Source organism: Bombus flavifrons, chromosome 6 (assembly GCF_040668555.2).
Source record: "Bombus flavifrons isolate JBK064 chromosome 6, iyBomFlav1_principal, whole genome shotgun sequence".
NCBI classification, from domain to species: Eukaryota; Metazoa; Arthropoda; class Insecta; order Hymenoptera; family Apidae; genus Bombus; species Bombus flavifrons.
The window spans coordinates 16,307,240-16,330,803 of record NC_138447.1 but is presented as its reverse complement, the minus strand read 5'-3'; the positions used below and the strand labels follow the sequence as shown (position 1 = coordinate 16,330,803).

Genomic DNA, 23,564 nt, shown 5'->3' with positions numbered 1-23,564 from the left:
AACGAGCCCAATAGATATATAGGCAGCTGGAATTTTTCGTGGATCAATATGCGCGGCGAATTCACGCGAGTGCCGGTAAATAAAAGGCGTCGGCGTTCAAATCGAATCACCCGCCGGATACTAACGAGGAAACGTTCCTGATGGCGTGTTTGCTCCGTCTTCCCCGCTTTTTCTCCCCTGGATTCATGACGCCTAGCCTCTATTACAGTCTTCAACCTTGTTTTATGTCTCGCGAGAAAACTTTTCCACATTTTTACTTCAAAAAAGTTACTCGAAAGACAAGCTGATCAAGTCCAATTTTTGTAAATTTATTTCTCCGAATTCGCTCGAAACTAAGCGATTTATCTTTATTTCTAACGCGTCGAAATACATCGAATTTGAACGCGAATTCAATCAAAAGGTCGGAACTCGAAATAGAAACTAGGAAACACAGGAAACCTCATCTTTCCACGCGTCTGTGAAACCATAACGCGACCAGTACAAATAACTGTACAAGCTGAATCAGCAGTCGCGTCTGGTACCTACAGGGTGAAGCAATCTAACGCGAATAGGCGGATTGCATTCGTTTATGCGCAAGAACGCCCGGCAATATCCACATAATTTCACGATTCCACACGCAGACGGAGCCAAGGAGAAGGATCGTGTGGGCTGCGCTCACATTCGCGCCAGCATTTGCTTATAACGACCAAAACAAGTTGATTTTCTCAACCCGTTGCTCTCTATTCTCGGCGTATTTCTCCGGTTCTCACGAAGTCTTCCGTGACGCGCTAATTTGTTTACGTAATCACCTGCTCCAAGTGTCGCCCGATTGTCCTTATCTCGTCACACACCGTTTTCCAGCCAGTCGTTCCATCTTCGGTTTGAAATTCAGTTCGACTTCGGTATCGTTTAGTTTCGAATTTGATGTTATTAATTGGGGATGATGATGGTTTCGATACGTTGAAAGAGTACAAGAAAGAGCAGGTGTAATGAAGATGGATATCATGGGCGTGCAGGTGAATTTTGAGAAAGTGTTTTTATAGTCGCTTAATAAAAAATTTAGAATAATTTGGATTGTGTGTATTGTGGCGATCTATCGCGATATACTTAGTACCTAGAATATTCCATGAAAATTAATATTGAAGGGTGTCAGGTTATGCCAACGATAAGATAGATTAAACTTGATTTCAATATGCAAACTAAAATTAAAGGAATTTTGTTCCTCGCAAAGATTTAAAAGTTCCCTAATAATATCTACAGAAGGTGTTTTACGCAATTATTATTCTAAGCAATCATAATTTCATATTGGAACGCATAACTAAGTATTGTCACGTTCATCCTCAATGTCATAAGGCGAATGGCCGGCCAGATTTACTACTTCCTTTCCAGTAATTTTTCTATTTCCCTTTCCCTTCCCTTTTAGCCTTCCAAAGATGGACAAGAATAACAATGTGCGTTATTTCAAATTTAGTTCAAATTCGAATGATTTCGAGAAATGAAAAAATACATCGTACGAGGTTACAAACAGGAACGAACGGATCGCGATTCGTGTGCACTGGATATGCAGGGCACATATTAAAGTAGACGTCAGATCGCGCGTGATTTAATCAATATTTATAAAACTTAATTAACATGTGCATGTTAACGGTTCCATATACATGAGTATCGAATTTAATGAACAAAGTTCGTATAGTTCTGCGCGAGGAAGGCGCGTTTGCAAATACGTGCAGAATTCACGCGATAAAACGAGCGACAAAGTATGTATGTATTGGAGATAAATTGAATTTCTGGGGCCGAGTAAATTATTATTCTAACGATTTCCCATCAAAATCTGTGTTTTGAGTAAACCGATCAATCAGAATTGAATTTCATTTATTCAATCTCTCATTTCGCTCAGATTATTATCCCTGTTGAAGCTTGTTAATCAAAATTGTATTGTGTATGGCTCGCGAGAACCGCGTTTCGCGTTTTATAATAATTGCATATTGAAAGACCGATAATAAAAACAAAATTCGGAAATAGTACGTACACGAATATGAAATAAAGAATTAAAATACAAATTACGTATCTAATGTCGAATTTTTCTCGCGTTTTCTCTAAATTATTTCATATCCAAATAATCGCGAGTCTTTTTATATTATTCTTTTATTTTTTACATTATTCCCGAGAAATACTCGAACGTACGAATAAAATCCAAATTGATGGGGAGGCTACAAAATACGGAGGAATGCGTTTAACAACCTCGAACGTTTCGTCCGCGAATCGAAGAATCGCAGAAAGAATCGTGAAAGGGGGAAGCTTCGCAGCTGTTAGCCAAGCAATAACGATGTCCCTTTTTTTACGAGGCGAAGGAATACAAAGATTCATCGATCCGCCGCGTAATCGTAAAACGGCAGGAGCGAGGTTCCGATATTACGATTACACGTTACATCCTCACTCGGGTTACTCGAGATCCATAAATCTCGTTTTTCGGATACGCAAAATAGAATACGTCGATGCATTGCCGATGAAAAGTGTTGAAATGTGGTCCATGAAACATATAAATAAACGCTTGTGCTCTCAATGAGGTTTAATTACGAAATAAAATTGTTACTTTATAAACGATAAAAGCGTCACATTACTTTATTCAACGTACGCACTAGACCAACTGTTCGAATTGATTCTTTTCGTCGGCACATCCACGTTCAGCGTAGAACACAGTTAACCTTTGAGCCAAACGATCATCTGCCTAGAAATCGTCAACGACGTCGTTAAAGAGACCGTAAAACACTTCTATATTCAGATCGCTTTTACGAATCGCGATATCCTCCTGGTTCATAAATGTTAACGTTTTCAGTCACTTTGTACCGTTATTGCACAACGGTATACATAATAATATTTCTAGGAGGTGGACTATCAGTTTATGCTGCATCAGTCGGCTGGGTGTAATAAAATCTTTTCCCTTTCTGATCGTTCCTGGCCGCTAGCCCGTGACAATGGAGAAACGATGGGGCACGCGAAGGCGTTCTCGTTTATCATGCCGCACTCGTAAATCAAGGATGAGATGAGGGGCAGAGCAAACGAGGTGCGCGACGAGACACTAAATAAAGCGCGAGATGCGTACCGGTACGGGGCTTTTAAATTCTCGTAATGAAATCGTAAAGCGAGCAGACGGATTTCGCTTTATGGGTCTCATCAAGCTTGTCTGCCTGTACAGGCGCCGCGACATCCGCCAGACGGATTCGCCAACCCAATGAGAATGCGAGTGAAACTATTTGGACCAGATAGTAATGGAATGGAATATTAGACTTTGAGGAGTACTGTGTCGTGAGCATAAACCTCGATGTCTAATGGCACTTCCGAAATTATTTTGAACTAATTGTTTCACGTAACGAATCATACATATCGATGTCCCGGGATATTGCTTGGATGTTACGCATGTATTCCGTAAATATAATCGCAACAAGAGAATCGTGAAACGATTTGGGAGAAGAAAAGAAGCATCTAAAGTTTCGTAATTTCTAATCTTACGTTTTACGAAGTTTGCTGGACGTAACATTTAACCGATATGATCGAGTTCCTTCGTACTTCCAATGTCATCGTATTCACCGTCAAATGAAATTCTTTTACGTCGACCGTCTAGTAGACACCGATATCGAACGAGGTCCGAGACCAGGATCCGACACAGAATAAGAAGAAGCAGCCGCTCAAAAGCAAGCACGTGTAACAGCGTCGATAAACCTCCGCGCGTCACCACCATGTGTATACACAGGTAGAACGAAGGCGGTGGAATCCTTCTTAGACGACATCGACGAAGAGGAACAAGGAGAAGAAGGGGAGAAGACAGAAGTAGGCAGGTGTTTTTGCAGGCCGCCAAGGTAGACGTTGGCGTCGTAGCTCGAGAGACTCGTTCGGAGACTGTTAGCATCCTTCGCCACCATCGCCGCGTCAGCTTGCCCGGCGAACATCCTTGGATCTCCTTAGATCTTGCAGCGATCTTCTCTGATCTCCTCACACCTGGTTGCGTCTACCTGGCTAGGCGGTTTGTCCGATCTGATTCTCTCGCGGCCACTATCCTTCTCCCTTTCTCTCTGCCACTTTTGGCTTCTTGTCTCGTCTCCAACAACCTCTGCTACCTGTCTTTCTTCGTTCTTCCACCTCCAACTCCAACTTGTTTGGTTCGTCGATCGACTCGACTTGCGAGCACATTTTTCCATGAAATGTCCTCGTTCGTCGTCTTTCTGCTCTTCTGTCCTCGTTTCTCTGGAACGTCGGTTGTCTCGTCACGCGGAATCGTGCACGGGTTGCAAGAGCTAGCGTTCCATAGAGAGAGTGAGCCACGGGTCGGTGGGTGTTGCGAAAGTCCATGTGGATTCGGATCGTCTCGACGAGACTGAATCGAGAAGGCGTTGCCGGGGAACAACGGCGAGCTGCCGCGAGGGGCGTAGGTGTTGGTTCGCGACGATCGGCTGAATGAACTCATTCCTTGGTGAGAGCTCACCTTGAAGACCCGGTTCCCTCGATAAACCGATGGAATTCTCTGTAATCGACTCGATTTGCAATTCTACCCGGCGGGAAGTCGATTCTCTCTTTATCTTCGATTTCGCTGCACCGATGAAAATTGTATCCTCGTCCTTGTTCACCGCGCATTATGTCATTTCGCTAGCGAGTTGTGGGAATCTTGCAAATCGTTTCGCGGTTACTCATCCGGGGTGAGAAAATCGCTGCGGCGACTTTATCGTCTCGATGATTTGTCGCCAGTCGAAGTCATAGATCGAGTAAGCTCGATGAAATCTTGCGACACGCGATCTATTCGCTTGTCTCGGTCAGATGTAAATTAGGAGAAACGGATTGCCAATTGGGTAATTATCATCGATAATGTTCAGAGAAGAATTCTGCCATTTGTCGATAGAGACAGAGAGATAGACGAAAGGTTAAGCAAATGAAACCTCGTAGCGTTTCTATTTCTCTGATATCGATGGAATCCGCGTTATCCACGGGGTTTACATTCTATTCGATTAAAAACCAATCTCTTTCTCCTTCTAATTGGAATCGTTGCGTAAATGGAATGCGTAAATGCAGGCGACGGAGATTGCGATCCGTTGCATCATGTTGCTAAGATCCGATACAAGGATGCGTGCACGGGCAAATTAATTTGCTTCGTGCATCTCAGATGAGTTCCGTTTGGACAATAATATTCTTACAAATAGATGAATTTTATTGGATGTCCAGAGTTAAACTTTAAGATTACTGCAATACACACATACGCATCCGTAATTATTATTTGCACTGTATCAGAGAGATTTCGAATTACGAACATTCCTATTACAAGAATATTCAACGATACGAACCAATTTCTTCGCTAATTTGTGGAATCCCTATAGAATTCCACGTTTGTTCAAACTTTCCTCGACATTCCTATTCAACTACAGCCGATAAAAATATAGACCGCTCGTAGTCTGAAACGTCGATTCGAACAACATTCCGCGAAAAAACTGAAATCCGTGATAAAGGCTTCATCGACGACGAGGTAGCAGATTCAAAAAGCTTCAAGACAAGCGGGCAGCGATAAAGTTGAAATGGACGGCGTTCGATTTTTCCAACGGGATTTTGCCAACTTACTAACAATTGGTTCGACGATACGGATTTCGGTGTGATGAAAGCTCGTACGCAGCTGCTCGATACAAAACGAGGAAAAAAAGAGCGAGGAAAACGTGAAAAATAGTGGAAAAGAGATAGAATAGCTACGCGAAACGATCGTGGATCCGCGGCACCGGAAAGTTCGACAATTTTTAATTGCGACACGTCGACTGGGACGATCGAAGCCTGGACTCATCGTTTTCTCTTTTACACTTTTTTCGCGCGTTCACGCCGACGATCCCGGCTTTTCGTATTTTTCATGGCTGCACGGAGGCACCGACAAAAACTCGACGACGAAACACCGCTGACAATCAGAACCGTCGCGAACGATTGATTAATGAATCCATACAGGCAACAGCACTGTATACTGTGTTGTTTTTACCCGGTTTATAGTTTTCCACGTATGGTTTGCCAAGCGCCGGCCGTGTTATCGGGATTCCATGGGACCGCGGGTCGTGTTTCGTTCCGATCTTTTTTTTCCCCCCCATTGGACGCTCGTAGAGGCAGGGCAAGAAAATTGAAATGGATCGCCAGATCGCGCGATACCGGATCCAGACGCGAAAGATTTAATACAAAGATTGCCAGCCAGTTGATTCGAATATCGCGAATGCGAAAGGCGCCTGGCTTGCTTCGGCTCGATACGAAGGCGCTATATATACGCTTTTTGCCAAAGAAATTGCTCTATTGCCAGTGTAGAATAAATCCTATAGATTGTATTATTTTTTCGAAATACATGACTTTCGACGGCAATTGGTATCAATCGATGACGTTTTATTTGCAGACGATAAAAGAAAACTGTTCGGTCGAGCAGAGAATAAAGAGAGTGGCAGAGGAAACTTTTATTGCAATTTCAATTTAAAGAAAGCTCCTTTACTGTCTCTTTTAATGAATTTGTCCAGAATATCGTGATAAAAAGAATAGTGATTTCGTTGGAATTAATCCCGGAGAGATCTGTTTGAATAAACAAAGAATTGTGAACGAATAGTTCTGCTGTTCTATTATTTGTGTCAATATATCCTATGGATTGGATTCTATTTTCGAAAAAGGCTGACGTCCGTTGATGACGTTTCGTCCGAAACGATAAAACAAGAATTTCTAGTTGAAAGGAAACGAAGAGAATCTTTCGACCGTCATTTGAAAAATATACATTGTTTGTCTTTTTTCTTTTTTTATCAATTTAATTCACCTTTCATGTGATGAACATCATTGACACTGTAATAACTGATCAAACAAGCACGCCGTGCTTGCAAACAGTGATTTCAGCCGAATAAAGTCGGACGAGATCCCTTTAGATAAACGTAAACCTGTTAGGGAGTAACGTTTTTCTGCTCACTTTTCCGCGGCCGCGTTGATCACGTGTGTGACTGAGCGGATCTCGTGTCAGCACAAAAACTGGACATTTTGCGGCAATAAATTGCCGCAATTACTATGCGCGCGGTAACGTATTCGCGTGGAAGCAGATTCAAGGCTCGTGAGAAAATAATGCGAGAATTCGCGCAAGGTGATCGAGTAGCGCCTCGTCTTTCCAACGAGCGCCCGCATCGTATCGTATCATGCATACACAAGCGGCCTAAGAATTTTCTCATAGTCTTCGTCGAACCTGCTTATTGAGATTAGCTTCTTTTGACATTATCCACGATTCGTCGATTATCGACAAGGACGCTAAATGCATCCAGGCTGCCGGTAATCGGTGTTTCGCAACGATCTGCCCCCATTATCCGTGTATATTATCGATCGAGGTAACGACGCGTTCGTTATTGCCTGGGAAGCACCACTGTATTACAAGCGCTTATAAGTAATCAGCCAACCACGGTGTCAGGCTTCATCCGAATTTCGTAACGTGATTTTCTTCTCTTCTTTTTTTTTTTTTTTTTTTTTTCTTTTCTCTGATACTCGATATTCGATTTTTATCCAATATTCGAGCGCAAAAGAAGCGAGAAAAGAACAGGTTGATTGGTGGTTGGTTTGAAGAAATTCGACGACAGAGACTGGTTGCACATGCGCCACCGCGTGATTGCCGTACCGACGATAATAATCGTGATTCGTGCAACCATTCGAAAGCGCGGTAATAATAAACGCGATGGAAAAATGAAGAAAAGACAGAAAAAGGGAGACGGTGATGCGGCATTCTACGATGGAACGAAGAAAATTACTCGGTGGCAAACCAACAGATTAGAATGAGTCTTGCCGGTTACCGCCCTTTGGCCGCCTTGTTCCAGCGAACGAATGACAAACGACGTGACGTGAACAAGAGCGATCGCCTGCCTTGCTTGATGCGAGGGTATTTTCGGGCCCCCTCGTGAGCACACACGACGAGATTGCGAGGCGTCGTGTCCACGTTGTGAACGTGGGTCGAGCACGGGTAAACTATGCCTCTTCCTTTTTGTTGGATTTCTAATTAACGCGTCGCTGCGCTGTTTCTTGCGGCGCGCGTTGGCAAACACGATTACCACGCGGTGATCATTGGAAGATTAAACTCGATAACGCTTTGTCTTACGAGCAATCAGCTTTTCTTTGGAAACGCGGTGTACCTCGTTGCGGAGTGTACAGAACCGATTATCGACCACGAGATTGCTTAACCACGAAATTTCAGCCCTGTGCCTTTGTACATTTATTAACGATTATTATGTGTAATCGCCTTCTTAAATTTAGTATCAGTGAATGAGAAAAAATTACATTTATATTTCTATGTTTCAGCTTTTCCAAATCTATTAATCAAGCGACGATACGCAATACGAAACTACGGATGAAATATCGCGCGTCCTTTTATTAGCAGGCGAATTCCTTCCATTGGAAATTCTTCCATAGGCTGAAGATCGGTTCGTGAAATATCTCGCCTATGAATGCAAATTACGCGTAAAGTGCTATTCCTAAGAAATTACATCTTGTGTTATCTAAAAGAGTGTCATCTGTCCTCGATAATACGACAAAATCCAACGTTAATCTCGCGAGTTCACGCAATAACGTATGTCACGTGAAATTGCTCGGTCATTGAACGATGTTTCGTTCAGTGAGGGCAAAAAGTGCTAGCCGTGACAAAGACCGACGGTCTAAAAAGCCTATATGTCGCGTTTCCATCTGCGCCCACGTACTCGCGAGATCTATGCGAGAGGCTGGCTTTTGCAATTTTTACCTCTCTTCTCTCGACGACGCAGTCGCGTTTCGCGGGAAACGATGGAAGCGTGCGCCAACAACAAAGGAAGACGAAGAAATGACACGGTACCGCGAAGCACCGGTCGAGTTATTTTCACCGGTCGAAAGTGGAGTAACAGTGGCAGAGTCACATCTCCCCCGCATCTCCCTGATCCCATCCCTTTTCTTCCTTTTTCCTGTGCACTGTATCCAGCCGTGGCTAGATGGGAAATTCAAAGCCAGCATATATTTTTAGCGCCAGACAAGCCCATTAGGCGCCACCATCGTCGAGTGTCAACGGTTAGATTCTTCGACTCGAAATCAAAGCTACATTGCTTGTTTACCGAGACATTTCGATCGTTCTCCATCGTTTTCATTTTAGCTGCCAAGCTTCCTCTATTTCACGATCTCGTACAGATTTCTTTCCACGTTGAGGATCATCGCGAGACATACCTCAAGTTCTATCCTTCGTCTCCAATTTGGTTTGCAAGCGTAACGTTTAACCTACCAAGCTTTGTATGGGTTTCTAACGTTTTCCATCAAGACGAATTAGACCACAATTTCCAGAGTAAGCTGAACGAGGACGTAGAATCTAGCCCAGCAGAGGGCCAACGTTTTCATTCGCCGTTTACACGGCGCCTTGACCGCAGTTTAAATTACCGTGGCTCCGGCGGCAGTCGCTACGGCCGCTCGACCACGGAACCACGAAGGATTACCGCGCGCCGACCGTTTACTTTGAATCGGAAACAGCCTTCCTGACGGAAGATCCTCGACTAGCGAGACGGAAGACTAGCGACACGACTATCCAACCTTTGATTGCAGTGACGAAGCATAGCATCGGAGCCGAGCGTCGAAGAATCAAGAAAATTCTTTTGAGGAAGAATCGACTGCGGTCGAGATTGCTCGTTGTTAACGACAGACTAACTTTTTAAATATTTCGTTATCTAAAACTCGTTACGTCGTATCATCTACACGTCGATTCCACAATAAAAACGTCAGGCTTTTGCTCTAAATCCCGTGTCACGAAGTCAACCTAGATTACATTTCTTCCTGCATTGAATTTTATCACACGGAATCCAACGATCGCTTGCCATCGTTGTTCGATTGTGTTGTGTGACTCATCCGATGGGCGCATTGTCGCGTCTCTGTTCGAGTGCGTAGCTTCTAAATAGGAAGGCAAACACACATTGTGTTCCCAGTCGAAGCGTGGCTCTTTCTTCTTGTCGTGGCGCTTGTCGCCCGACGACTGTATACATCGTGGACCGAGTACATTAGCAACCACAACATCACGGCCAGAGGACGGTCGTAGAGAAGAGGGTCGGTTAGAACGAGACCACGAACGCTTTGACAGCTGTTAGTTCGCCTTTGCTCGACTGCCGTACCGTGACTCTCTCCGTCTCTCCTCGCGACAGACAAGAACACGATGGCCCGATGATGCTTTCCCGCTTCTAGTATAACTTCTCAGGCCACTTCAAACGTCCTATCCATTTTGGTCCGCGTCACAGTTCCTGCCTCGTTTTGAAGAATACCGTCGGTGAAACAGCCAATAGCTTTCCTAGCTACTCCAGACGAGGCTACCTTGCTCCTGTCCTCGATCGATGGAGCGTGAGATGTCAAAACGTTCTCGCCAGCCGTTTCCAAGTATATACGTTTGATTGGGACGTAAAGATGAAATGTACGGTCTGATCGTTCGAAAGTAGAAGATTGGCGAGTAAAGAATAGTACAAACGTGTCTCGATAGATACTCTGTGATGCGTGTGTGGAGAGAGTATGTTGGGAATTAAATAGAAACTTCGGTGCCATTATGTACCAGAATACTAAATTTTATTCTACAGACTTTTCTTAGAACTAGAAATCGAATGAAATTCTACCTCACCTATGTCATTTATACTCGTATGTCTCCTATTGACTTCTATCTATGAGCCAGCAACGAATTCTATTTAAACTCTATATATCACGGAACACTATCTCAACCCTTCACTTTACGATACGTGTGTTCCAGCAACTAGAAAATGCCAAATCGAGAGGCGTAACGAAGACGAACGAGGTATATCATTGAAATCGAACGTACGTATACCTGCGAGAGCGTGGTCGACGATTTGATCCCATTACAACAGCCAGATCCTCCCGCGCTTATGACACGCGATACGCCGACTTTCACCAGGCCCGTCGGTAATAAATCTCAATGTGTTCGACGGTTCAGAAACATAATACTCCGCCCTTCGCGAGTACATCGCTTCTGTAAAAGGACCATGAGTTATCACAGGCGAGTCCTTTTTCCTTGTCGGTCTAATTGGCCGATCGTAAGAGCGCTTAAACTCCCGAAGAAGTGAAAGCTTAGTGTATGTTCGACACGGAGTTCCAAGTGTATCGACGTTTACACCTATCATCGCATATTAACAGAAAGACCAATCTCTGAGCTCTACTCAGGGTATGTATAAATAAGAATTACCAAACGATAATAACAACAAGTGATAATTAGTCAAAATAATAAACATTGCGAGCATATAGGTCCGAAAATAATTTGAAAAGATCGTGAATATTTTCGAGCGCCTCTGCTGTATTACAGGATCAATTTTTTAATCAAACGTTTACAAAATTCTTCGGGAAAGATAAAAATTAGCTTCGAAAGTTAATGAATCTTTATTACATTAATTTTATTCATCTCAATTTCACTCAATCATAGCATAAACAAACCGGATTGCCTACATAACTATCAATTAAGAATCAACAGACGATACTTTTAGCCGCAAGGAACTTTTCTTTTGCGCCTTTTTGCGAAATAGACTAACGTAGTCTATCCGATCCAACGAGTTCGAAGTGAAAGCTTCTGTGTCACTCTTTCCTTTCCTCATTCTCCGCTCAACCAGCATCGAACCAGCCTATTAATACGCTTCGACAGCTACGCCGTGACTCATTGATCATATGCGCGTCCCTCGCGGAAACGCGGCTAGGTGTGTTTAGCATTCTTGGGCGCTAGGTGGGCAGCGATCGACTGACTAGACGCTGCCGATCGAATGTCATTGTCCGATGGTAGCATGTACAGGGCGAACGATTGTCTGCGCAAACGAGTTTCGCAAGGGTGACGTCATTTGGCACAATGCGCGCATAGCATGCACTCCTGGCACAGATTCTGCACGCCTCGAACAGCCGGAGACAATGGAGGACCCTACGCTTCCTTGTCAATGCGTTGCTATCGGGAAACGATCGTCGACCAACCAGGTCACAAGAGAAATTCTCGCGAATCCGCGACACGTTCGAACACTGGTCTACTTGACGCGAATATATCTCGCGTGCACGAAGTTTCGTTTCGAGCACGCTACACCATGCATTCTTCGCATTCCCATTCCCGTCTCGACTCGAAGCAACTTCGCCGAGGAAGGCTGTGAATGTTATTTTAGGGAAGTTGTTTATAGGAGTAGGTATTTCTTGGAACGAGATAAAGAGAAACGATTTTTCGGATTTTCTCGGGTCGTACATTTTCTGTCAATCCTTCGTCAAGGTTGGTACGAAGGGTAGGGCACGAAGAACGATAGCGTCTTTCAATTGGAATACCACGAGTTAGTGAGAAGTTGATTTAAAAGGCTTTGTTATCAACACCGATTAATTCTTCGTCCCTTGATGGCAACACGTCGAGATGTTTTATCGACAGTGACGAAGCAGGCGATAAGCGAGTTGAAACGTTGCAAGAAAAACAGAATGTTGGGAAGTTTTCGTGCGTCGGACGTACACGAAAGCAAAAACGATCGAGGAACTGACAGCGACACAAAGATGCTAATACCCTCGATGTTCTCGAGAAACTGTCAGTGCAAACGCTTTTTACTCCAGACGCGACCCCTGTGTTATAAAAAAAAAAAAAACCGAGCAGCCACCAACGAGAAACGCGTAAAAGCGTCAAATGTAGCGATGGGAGAGAACGGAGAGAAGGAAACTTCAAACTAGCCCCTGGCGCGACTCTACGTGCTTGTGAACGCGTACCGTGTGTAGCCTCCACTGGATGAGAAAAATATCTAATAGCGGAAAAATGAGAATGGCGGTGCTAAAGGAGAAAGTCTGTAGGTGGCGTAGTGCGGCGACACGAGACGCAACATGTGTTTCGCCTCGTATTACCAAACGGTTTCCCAGATTTCATTTTTCCCCCCCGTGCAATTTGATCCTTGGCCGTCTTAACGAGGAAGCGCAAACCTACCCCATCGAATCAGGCAACTTCGGACATTTTTCGCGTAAACAAATTGTCAAAGAATAGGAAAAAGAAAGGATCGTGAAACAACAGGGGGATTGGCGAATGGGAAGAAAGAACCGGCGTCGCCTCGGGTGACACGATTCTTTTTCCTCTTCTTTTTCCTTTTCGTTATTCTCATCGCGAGCAACACACAGGAGATCGAAGAAATAATTGCAGTTTTCACCGCGTGGGTATAATTTACAAGGGGAAATAAACGCGTCGACTTGCTTACTTATGGCTCCGAGCGCACAGCTAATAACACTCCGTCTCCAGTTCCATATTCAGCGTCTCTTATAATTAATACGAGAGTAAAGTCGTAAGATACGGTTAAACAGCTACTCCTCTGGCTTATGGTAATCCATTCGCGGGAAGGTATATCGGATTAAACGCGAGATTTTTCCAAGTTTTCCCGTTTCTTTCGCCGTACGCAAGAAATATGAACAGTAGCTGCGAATATTGGTCACGATAACGTATGTTAATACTCGACACACGTATCAACCATGTACAGGTTTCGCTACAATGTATCAAAATGTCTGACGATCGATCAAATAACGTAGTTTTGAGACGGTGTACACGATAAAGCGGCAGTAAGCCTCACAATGGCAGCTTTACGTAATCGCTGTTTGTAAGCTACCGCGCTTCCACGTTCGAGCTCTGGGATTCAATTACGTTCTCCTGCCTGTTCCTCCTCCTGTTGCGATGCGGTCGCGCGTTCCTTTCGGCAATTGAAGCTGCTACATCGCTCGCTGCTTGGACAGCGTAATAGCCATCGTAGAATAATGCGTCGCTGAAACGTCGTTGTCTTTAGTGTACTTTGTTCGGCTCGAGGAATCCTCGAGTTCTTTCTTTTACCTGCGTTTCGTCGTTTGTTGTTTCAGGACGGGGCAATGTTATTTTATATTTATTCATCCATTGTGTTGTCTACGTTGTCTATATTTAATGACAGGTGTTTGAATCTCAATTTGAAAGAGGTTCGATCTGAAAGTATTGAAAATCTTTGTAAATGTTGAACCTTCGGTTCTGATACGATTTGAAAATATTAAAAGCCGCGGGAAATTTAAAAATCTTGAAAGCTTAATAGATAGTCGATATCCTATGAATACGAATAAGTCTTCTAAGTCTCTCATAATTTGTAGAAGATCTATCGGAATACAAAATTGAAGAAGAAACCTATATTTTGTAAGAAGAAAAGCAAACTAAGAATTTTAGGCTTGCACAGTCTAGTTGGTTGGTATAATTCCTATGAGACACTGGTTACTCTCACAAGCCCCGAATTCTAACAACTTTATAAAAGCGGGACGAGGAAAATGTATAATTCAGAAAGCTGTGGAACGGCAGGTCGCTGGTAGCCAACGAAATCACGTCTAACGAAATTACCGAGAAATTTACTTAGAGTTCCCTGGCCCCATACGGTGGCTGTTACGCGACACTCGATACGCATTTTGTACGCTGAATTAGGGGAGCGTGGTGCGCGATCGATACGAACACGTGCCATCGGTCAACACGGCGCGAAAGTACACGGTGCACTGAAAAGGAAGTCCTAGAACAGCGGACGACCGTATTTCGTGCGTGTACTTGAATTTAGCTGAGGACTTAGTGGCCAGATCGATGACTATTGACGCAATCAACCTACCAGCATGCTCCCCCTTTATCTTTTCACTAGTACCCATATGTGATTTTTTTCTTGTAATTCCCACAAGCGCGTAGAACATTCGTAATACGAGAGAGACAGAGATACAGAGAGGAGTCTATCTAAGAGGGGAAAATCGGCGACACACGTAGGATGAAAACGAAAGGGACTCTAGTCGTGCTATTATTTATCCGAGCTGTCGACCATCCAATCAGTCATGCTGGCATATGCTTAAGTAAGATTACATTTCTACTAATGCCTGTCAATGTATCGCGTCTATGTCGAGTGATAGACACGGGGGTGAGACGGTTACAGAAGAGTGGCAAGGGGGAAAATCGAATAGAAAATTCTACAGCAGGGACGATGGAAGGGTGAAGGTGAGTTGGAACGGCGAATGATATATCGTACCTTCACGGGGTAGTTGGACATTTTTTTTTCCTTCGCTACCTAATGGCTACCCCCTTGACAGATTACGAACCGCTTCGCCCAAATGGGACCTCTGTTGTAAAAGATTAGTGGCTTATCGTGGAGTATTAAGGTAATGTTATAATGCACCGTGAAACACGCATAATGCAGCTTCGTTGCTTGCCGCGGATGGGTGGTCTTTTGTAAGGGAGTAGGTTAAATAATTCTGACGCGTGATCTCTGGCAACATACAGCTTGTTCGGTGTCCCTTTTTCGCTCGTGGGCGGAGTTTCGTTCGCTGGACTGCTTTCTAGAGCGCGTTTTAATGAAAGATGAAAGATGAATTAATGAAAGATTAATTCCCAAACCGATGTCGTCGGCTGCTTTTGTTTCAAAGAGCGGTCTGTCATTCGAATAGTTAAGTGTTATTTAATACCTTGGAATATTTTTGATGATAGAAAGAATTCGACAGCTAAATTTAGATAGGGTTGACAGTCTGCTCTGCCTATCGATCATTATTTTGAGGTGGGTATTACACGTGTTAGTTATAAACGAGACGAGTGGAATTTTGTAATAATCCATTATATTAAAATTACTTCAAGCACAAGTACAGAGACAGTGTAGGTCGGTTGTAACTGTAATTCGTATGACTCGCTGTGATAATTCGCTATATTCTTCGCTATACTGCTTTGCTTTCTAGACTCATGTGCCGCTACGATTTATTTCGAACACTGCAATTCTAATAGTAATTGCACGATAAGATTTTTATACATTTAAAGGTATCAGAAAACAAATGCGAACATCAACCAAAATCGACAGAAACTTCAGAAACAGCATTTCTATTCCACCAGAGAACATATCATTAGCGTTATACATTTTTATTACTTCAAAAGTCCGAGCTGCAGACTCGTTGCCAAGAAAAGTCGACACAGCATTGAACGAGTGCCGACCTTTCCCGCAGGCAATAGTCGAGAGAAAGCTGCCTTGCTGTTATGGTGTTCGCGAACGCGGTTGCACCTCTGGTCATTCCCATAAGAGAAATCCAAGCACGAGCTACCGTGCGACAATGTAGACGAGGTCGCGAGAAACGGATGTCGACGTTGGAACTTCGAAACGTGTTTCCACGATGTACAACGAGAAAGAAAAAAAAGAAAAATAATGATCTCTGAAACTGTTCGGAAACGGCCCTTCCTTGGCGGAGTGTTTGATGTGTGAATCGGAGCACGTGTCAGCGAAGTGGGTCGATGCACCTGGTGCGCGTATGCACACCTCTGGCCTGGTCACAATGGCCTCCTAATAAATTTGGCACGAGGGATGGTAAGTTTATGGGCGACAGTGGGCCTTTTCTCACGCACCGCCAGATCGTAGCCTATGTTCTCATTGTCGATGCACTGTGCGCACCGATTGTATCGTTGACGGTGTTGTTCCTCGCAGAGAATTTGTTCGAGCCAGTGAACCGTAGCTAAATTGAAATAGATACGGAGTCATCCAAGTACTAATTCTATTTTTTCTCTGTAAAAAAGCGACAATTTTTTCTGATCTGTTATTTTTTCACCTTCACTTTTTCATTCTTCTTTTCGTTTTTTTTCTTTTTTTCGTTTGTTAGATTTTTTATTCTTTTTTCCCATGATTAACGTTGGTTCGCTTAGTACTTTTCACAATTGTTTAACGTTGGCGGATGTTTGTCGATCGCGAATCATCGTTTCTGAACGAATGGACGGTTAATCGAGAGATAAGCACTCAAAAGGAAGTGGCCGCGTGACTATCCTTACCCAATCGTCGAGCGATGATCGTCCGACCCGATAAAGAAAAGTTCACTTGTCCGTGGGTATGAAAGACGGACGATCGGCGGAGTCGATAGGCGGCCGTAGTAAAGCCGGCTCGAGTATTTGCATTATCGAGCCGATTGGATTTTTTTCCGACGCGGAAACGTCGTTATAAAAGTGGCATTGTGCGGCAACGATGTCCCGAGATGCGTCTGTGACAGAGCTTTTCACGACTTTCACGATGCACCACGGTCTGTTGCACAATGGCATTCAAAAGCGAGGTACGTGCGGAAAGAAAACATCGTCGTTGCGACATTTGCGATTTTTCGAAAATAAAGGTCGAATAACATCTTTCAAAGTCCTTCAGTTACGATCGCGTTATTGTAGTGTAAATTCTAAAACGCAAAGTACATTATACAATAATTTTGTAAGTGTCCGATAAATGAAAATCAAATGTATCTTTATCTCTACAAACTTGTTCAACTGATTCTTAGAACTCCACGTGTACGATAATCTTCCATCAGAGTATCTACTCCAAACTTGTATTTTCATTTTCCCACATGACACTATCACTCTTTACGAAACCCTCGACTGAATCCTTAACAAAGCCCTGACACAGTCTCCAAGACATCGGACAAGGGCACCGATGGCCGACCTCGACGTCACCTCCGTTATCAGTTAACATCACCAAAAATCAGGCGTCAAACCGACCACTCGTGACATCAAGAACTCGACAATCCATAATTACAAGATTCCTTGAATTCCGAATTGAATGGCGAAACTGGCACGTTGAGTACGCAGAAACGTTTCGACTAAATCCGAAAGCGCGTGCGACGCTCGCGGGCCGCTCGAAAACGGGCCGCGACTCGCGATCGACGACTGAACCTTCGTAATTCTAATGTTCGCGGGAAATTGGATAACGCGGGGTGTCGGTAAAGACCCGTGACGAACGCGAAATTGCTCTATCGCGAGTTAAAGCGTCAGCGGTATCCCTACATTAGCCGCGTATCGAGCCACCATCTCTCGGTCGCGTCCCTATATTCTCGGCTGGCGTTCATCGGTCGCAATGAGAGGTTCCGTGAGGACGACGCTTCCCCGAACGAGGGACGCGTGGCCAGAGCGTCGATCACGAGATATTACGCAGATAAACATCGCCTCGACAGAGCCGCCTCGTAATTTCTTCAACATTTAGCAGAATTTTTGCAGCGTTAAACGGGCCAGAGAGGTCTCCCGTAGCCAGAGTGCAGCCAGGCTGTAAACCGGCCTATATACGGTGCTCGCGAGGAACGTGTACACGGTTCTTACATATACCAGCCACCCTGGGGCACTTGTAATCATTGCGATTACCGCGAGTGCCGCCGCCTCCGTCTCTTTCTCTTCTAAGAATTCGTGTGCACCACCGCATCCTCCTCGTCGTTACCTTGATATCCGTTCTAAACACTCGCGTTTGAACCCGCCACGCGTGACTTGGACGCCGTACCGCGGCTGTCCGATCTCGAATTCGCAGCTGTTTCTACGCTCTTCGTTTCCATTATCACGGGTTTCAACGTAGAACGTTGCTTGGAAGGTTGCAGTCGGTACTCGTGCTGTCGGTACCTCGAATTAACGCGATGCTGTCGGGACGGAATGAGTTGCGTAAGATAACAAAGCCTCGTGGTATGGGGCAGGTTAGGGAAGTTTGAACGCGGAGAATTGAATGCACGAGTAGTGGTTTAAAAGTGTTTGGTTGTTAAAGATTTTTGACGATAAGCCTACTGATTTTAGTGTGACTAGCTTTCAGGTGTAATCTGCGAAATTAAGTCTAACACTTATAGTATACAGTTCTCTGAATTCTGAATATTTTTAATTTAGTAGCAGCAGTTATAAGAAACAAAATATCCGCTATGTTAGAAAATAGCTAATACAATAATTTGTTACATGCTATACGTCTCCTTTTTTTAAATCTTTTCTAACTAAGCTAAATATCTAGCCACATTCTCAAAGGTCTCCCATAGAAAGAAGACTAAAAAGAAAACATCCCACTGACCTCGCTAAAGAAATAAAATAGTCAAACTCGAAGATGGTATCCCGCTGGGGGTAGCTATCCACATGTTATTTAGCAATCGAGTTAGAAAAATTTACCAAATGTCCAGCTGGATAAATTGTAAAGTACAAATTAAATAATAATAAAAGAAAAAGAACATTCTCAAAGGGACGAACGAAACGTATAAAAAGTATATTTTCACTTGGACCTCCGAACGTGTCAATAGACGAAATGAATTTTTCCTATTCAAGTTTCACTCCATTGACCCTTATAGCATTAATCCAGACGATGTTCATGCCACGTGCGTGCGTCGACGACTGTGACCCAACTGCATCGCGAAGTCGCGTTGAAACTTACTCACATCCGTGGCCAAGGTAGAGAGCATCCGTTTTATTGTTTACACGTGCTGCGAGTGCAGCAACAATGCGGCGTTATCTACCACGCCGTAGGTTACTCTGTTCTTTAAGTCCTCGAGGAATTTTGTTGCGAGGCGCGCGTAGGTGCGAACGTGGCTGTGAACTGGGAATTTTATGGAATACTTAACGCACCGGGGGATCCCGGAGCTTTCGAGCTTGCTGCGCGCGATACGAGATTGCGCGGATCGTTCGTGCTGCTAAAGGGAGGATGGCATTGTTCGAACGGAATCACTGCCGCCGGCGATTTACGAGGTGCGAATGGAACGGGTCTTTTGAAAGTGATATTTTGGAATGCAGTGGGAGTCTTTGTTTCGTGTCGGCGAGTTAGCTTTATCGCAGATTAATGTCAGGATGATTGCGAAGACGCGTGTGACGACGATTATTTATAGTATGTACGATATGTCTTAAGCTTCTCTCAGCGGTAGAAAGTGATACTTTTAGTTAAAGATTCAAATATTCTAAACTTTTTAATACTTTCTTAAGAAGTCGAGATATCATTTATAGGATACATACAGAATATGTTGCTTTAAACTGTCAGTATATTTTGTGCTTTTAATTCAAGTGTTTCTTTCCTATTTAGAAGCCACATTGATCAATTCCATGAGGTGAAAATTACAGAAAAGCGATCATGTTACGAACATTGTTTCCTAAATTTATCTTAGAATTTACTACTATTTACGTCATCTTATTGCGATTAACGAGCTTATGGAATTAAATCACTTGTAATTCGTTGATACGTATTTCCGAAATGCATATTAATCGCGTATCTATACAGTGAAATGAAGAAATTAATAAAAGGCGTAAGTGATCAGTTTGTTGATAAATGTTACATTTTTCCTTTTTTCGTGTTTCGTCGTAAACACAAGGAAATCAATCGGCAGTATGTTAAATTATTATTCAATTGTTACTCGAATTCTCCGGCTCGTTGCCAACGAAATAAAATACGCAATTTCTAAAGAGAAGCAGCTATTTCATTTTAATAGCTGCGAACGAGTTAACTGACAGTCTAATGTCCAGACTAGTTTCCTCTTTGCGAATTTCTCCGGTAATGTGAGAGGCTGTGGTAAATAGTCGTCGGGAAAATTTTGGTAAACAAGCGGCATCCGCTCGATACCTTTCACTTTTCACTTTTACTTGTAATGTTTGCCGATGACGGACAGCATCCCACCATCAGAGGCCGGTTTTGAGAGTAAAATTTCCCTGTGTATTTACGCTCGTCAATAGAACGTATTTGCCGAAGCTGGCCGGGCAATTAACCGCGCTCCCCCCGTGGTACATTTGCTTTTTTGTTTGCAAATACCTTCGCGAGCGCGAACAAACCAGCGAATAACGCAAACAATCCTGCGAGGGACAAATACGCCAGGTGGCCGCTTGCGCGCGGTTTTCCATCGTGTACCAGGCTGATTTCGCGAAACCTGCGCGCCGATGCGACCACTTGTAATTTATATTGTACGCGCTAGCCTCGTTGAATCGATTAGATTGATTTATTCGCTCATTTATAATTTCCCACGGCTATGCGGAACGCGTTTTCGCGCCGACGCCCTCCGTACAGTTTCGCTTGGGCTCGATTCCGCGCCACTGCCAATGGTGTTCGTTGTCTTCGTCCATAAATTACACGGGAACGAATACGGGTTTGTAAATCATGAGATACGTTGATTTAACTGTGATTGATCATATTGGATATAAATCTGTGAGAAATTAAGGTAGCAATTTTCCTAGAAAATTGTTCCCTGCGATTGGTGTGGATATCGTTTGTTTGTTAATCAAGAATTAAGATTAAATTCAGTCGGTTGTCGAGTATGTATGAGATTGATCGAGCGTCCAATTTTATTGTACCCGATGTTCGGTTTGTAACTACATATAACTCAGATACGATTTGTCACAACTGTATAACTCAGTGTTTATAATTCTCGGTCATATCCGATAATTCTCTCAACTCGAGTGGATCGAAGGCACAATGCAAATTGTACTGTATAGACAACCGGAACATTGCGATTCTATGCACACGTCACGAATACCAGGCGTATTAATTGTATCAATTTTGTTGATTCGTGTGTACCCCGTTATAGAGTGCGTTTCAATGATCCCCCTAAGCGTTTCACAGCTTATTAGCCATTGGGAGTGTCTATCGGGCAAATAGATACAGTCCATAAAATTGGAACTCATCGTGGGTAATATGAAAACGGATAATCACATCGCGTTTCCCTCTCTCTCTCTCTCTCTCTCTGTCGTTTCACCGCTAAAAACGACACCGTGCTTTTTCATTCGTTTCACACCATGTAGCATATCGTCATAATGTTATGCTAAGAATTTTCTATCGTTCGACGCGACTCACCGTTAAATCATTAATCGATTCGGCCGTGAATCGATGCGCTTCGTGTACCACGCGTACGTCGACCTAGGCTCGCTCCAATCATAGATTTCTCTGATTGTAGACTGGTTGATTTCCGCTTCCGTAATCTTGAGTCAATTCTAAGGCGGTCTACCGTGTATACGGTGGCACAGGTTGGAAAATTGAGCACACACGTACGGAGACACACAGGTATAGACAACTGTGTAGACGAACCGGCTGTATGAAATTATTAATCGAGAGACGGTCCAGGAGCCATATGCGTCAGATCGATGATCCATTTAAACACGGCAGTCGCTAGGTTCAAGAAGCAGCCTGGCCCAGCCTGTAGCTTATTCAACTTGCCTCTGTAATCACGTATACGTGCTTAATGGGAAAATAGACAAGTGCCAGCACTCGAACCTCGCGATATCTACTCTGCGGAAGCGCGCACGGAGGGCTGGGTCAGACCGTGTGGGGAGGGTGCCATTCGAAGGGGCGTTGTCTGGTCTAATCGCTTAGGGAAATTGACAAAGAGTCGACAACTGTCAGTGCGCAGCTGGGTCACCGACTTTCAGCAGCGACACTACATATATACATATGCTCCTGCACGCCACTATGCTAACGTGTACGCAAGTTCCTTCGCGTGCACCGTACGCAAACTTTACTTCACTTTCTTGCGATGTGTGTGTATAATTATGCAAATTTGTGATCTTGTCTATGAAGTACTTGGGTGGTGGTTGTACCTTCGATGGTTCGATGTCCCAAGGATAGCACGGAGGACGTAGATTTATTTGCAGAAATAATATTATAGCGATGATCATCGATACCGCTTCGAAGTGGGTGAACATATAGGCAAGAAATATTACTTTGGAAGAGCAATGCTACATGAGTTGTCAACCATTCAATAACCATAATAAAATACTATTTAAAGCGTGGATTTTTTAATATTTCTTTCTTTGATCGTAGGTTAATCGTTTTGAATTTCTCTCTTTGGATAGTACTTTTCACCTTTGTAGCCCAATTTCTTCCCCATTTCTGAACATACACTCGTAATTCTTTTTTTTTTTATTTAGCTTCAAACGAACGTAGGTGCGATGCGAATTTGTAGAATTACCTTCGCACTCCTTTTCCTGCCCTATCTTGCCGATCTGCCCTCAAAAGAACGCATTTCGCCGCTTTCAGCCCCCTCCCCATCCATGAACCAAACCTATTGAGTCGTTTCGTGTTTCCACGAGTGCGCTCGTATTCCCGTTTTTCGCCTTTCCATTTCCGCGGCACGTTCCTCGCAGACCTGCTCCTTTTTCCTGTCTTCCCTTTCCATCCACCTTTGGTGAAACCGGAGCGTCACTCTCCTGGCAAAAGGACATAGGTGTCGTACGATTCACTGACTGGAATGCGTGATTCCCCGCCGTGAAAAGAGGATTTCGAGAATGTCCTTCCGCTATTTATTGGCGCCGAAGTCGAAAGTGTAAATAGCTCAAAGTGAATCGAGGCAAAGGTTCGCGAAGTTTTAAAAGACGTCTTTCAAAAGCGCGATTCCCTTTCTTTGTGAATTTACGTGGAAAGGTAGTTCTAACACCAGAACCGTCGGATTGGTCAAATCGACCAATCCCATCATTGCGGATTAACCTTTCTTTTTTTGCAAAAATTTGTTTTTGTCGCTACGCTACAGGTTTCCTCGTATACGATTTTTATTAACATGCTACTAATACGAATAAGAAATGGTAATTTTATTTAAAAAGATCACCGAAGTATCGGTCAGAGAATTACAATGGAGATACATACGTTCAAGGTAGCGATATCTGTCCAACGAAATTCAGGTACACTATACGAAACTGCAGGAAATTCGGTCGAAAGCTACCGGAGCCATTCCTGAAACTTTTCCCATAATGTCGTACGAAGTCGAAGAGGACGAGCCAGTTGATCACGACTGCTCGATGCATTCGCAAACGATTATAAGCATTCACAGTCGGAAAGCAAGCGAGCAAGTAAAATGGAGGAGCGTTATCTGCTTCTACTTCGATGGATATCATTTCACGG

General features: G+C 43.7%; 1 long non-coding RNA gene across 2 annotated transcripts in view; it reads left to right on the top strand.

The window, feature by feature from the left end:
* The window catches only part of LOC138181155 (uncharacterized), a 263,147-nt gene that overhangs the window by 103,512 nt on the left and 136,071 nt on the right, over positions 1-23,564 (top strand). The window lies entirely within an intron of this gene.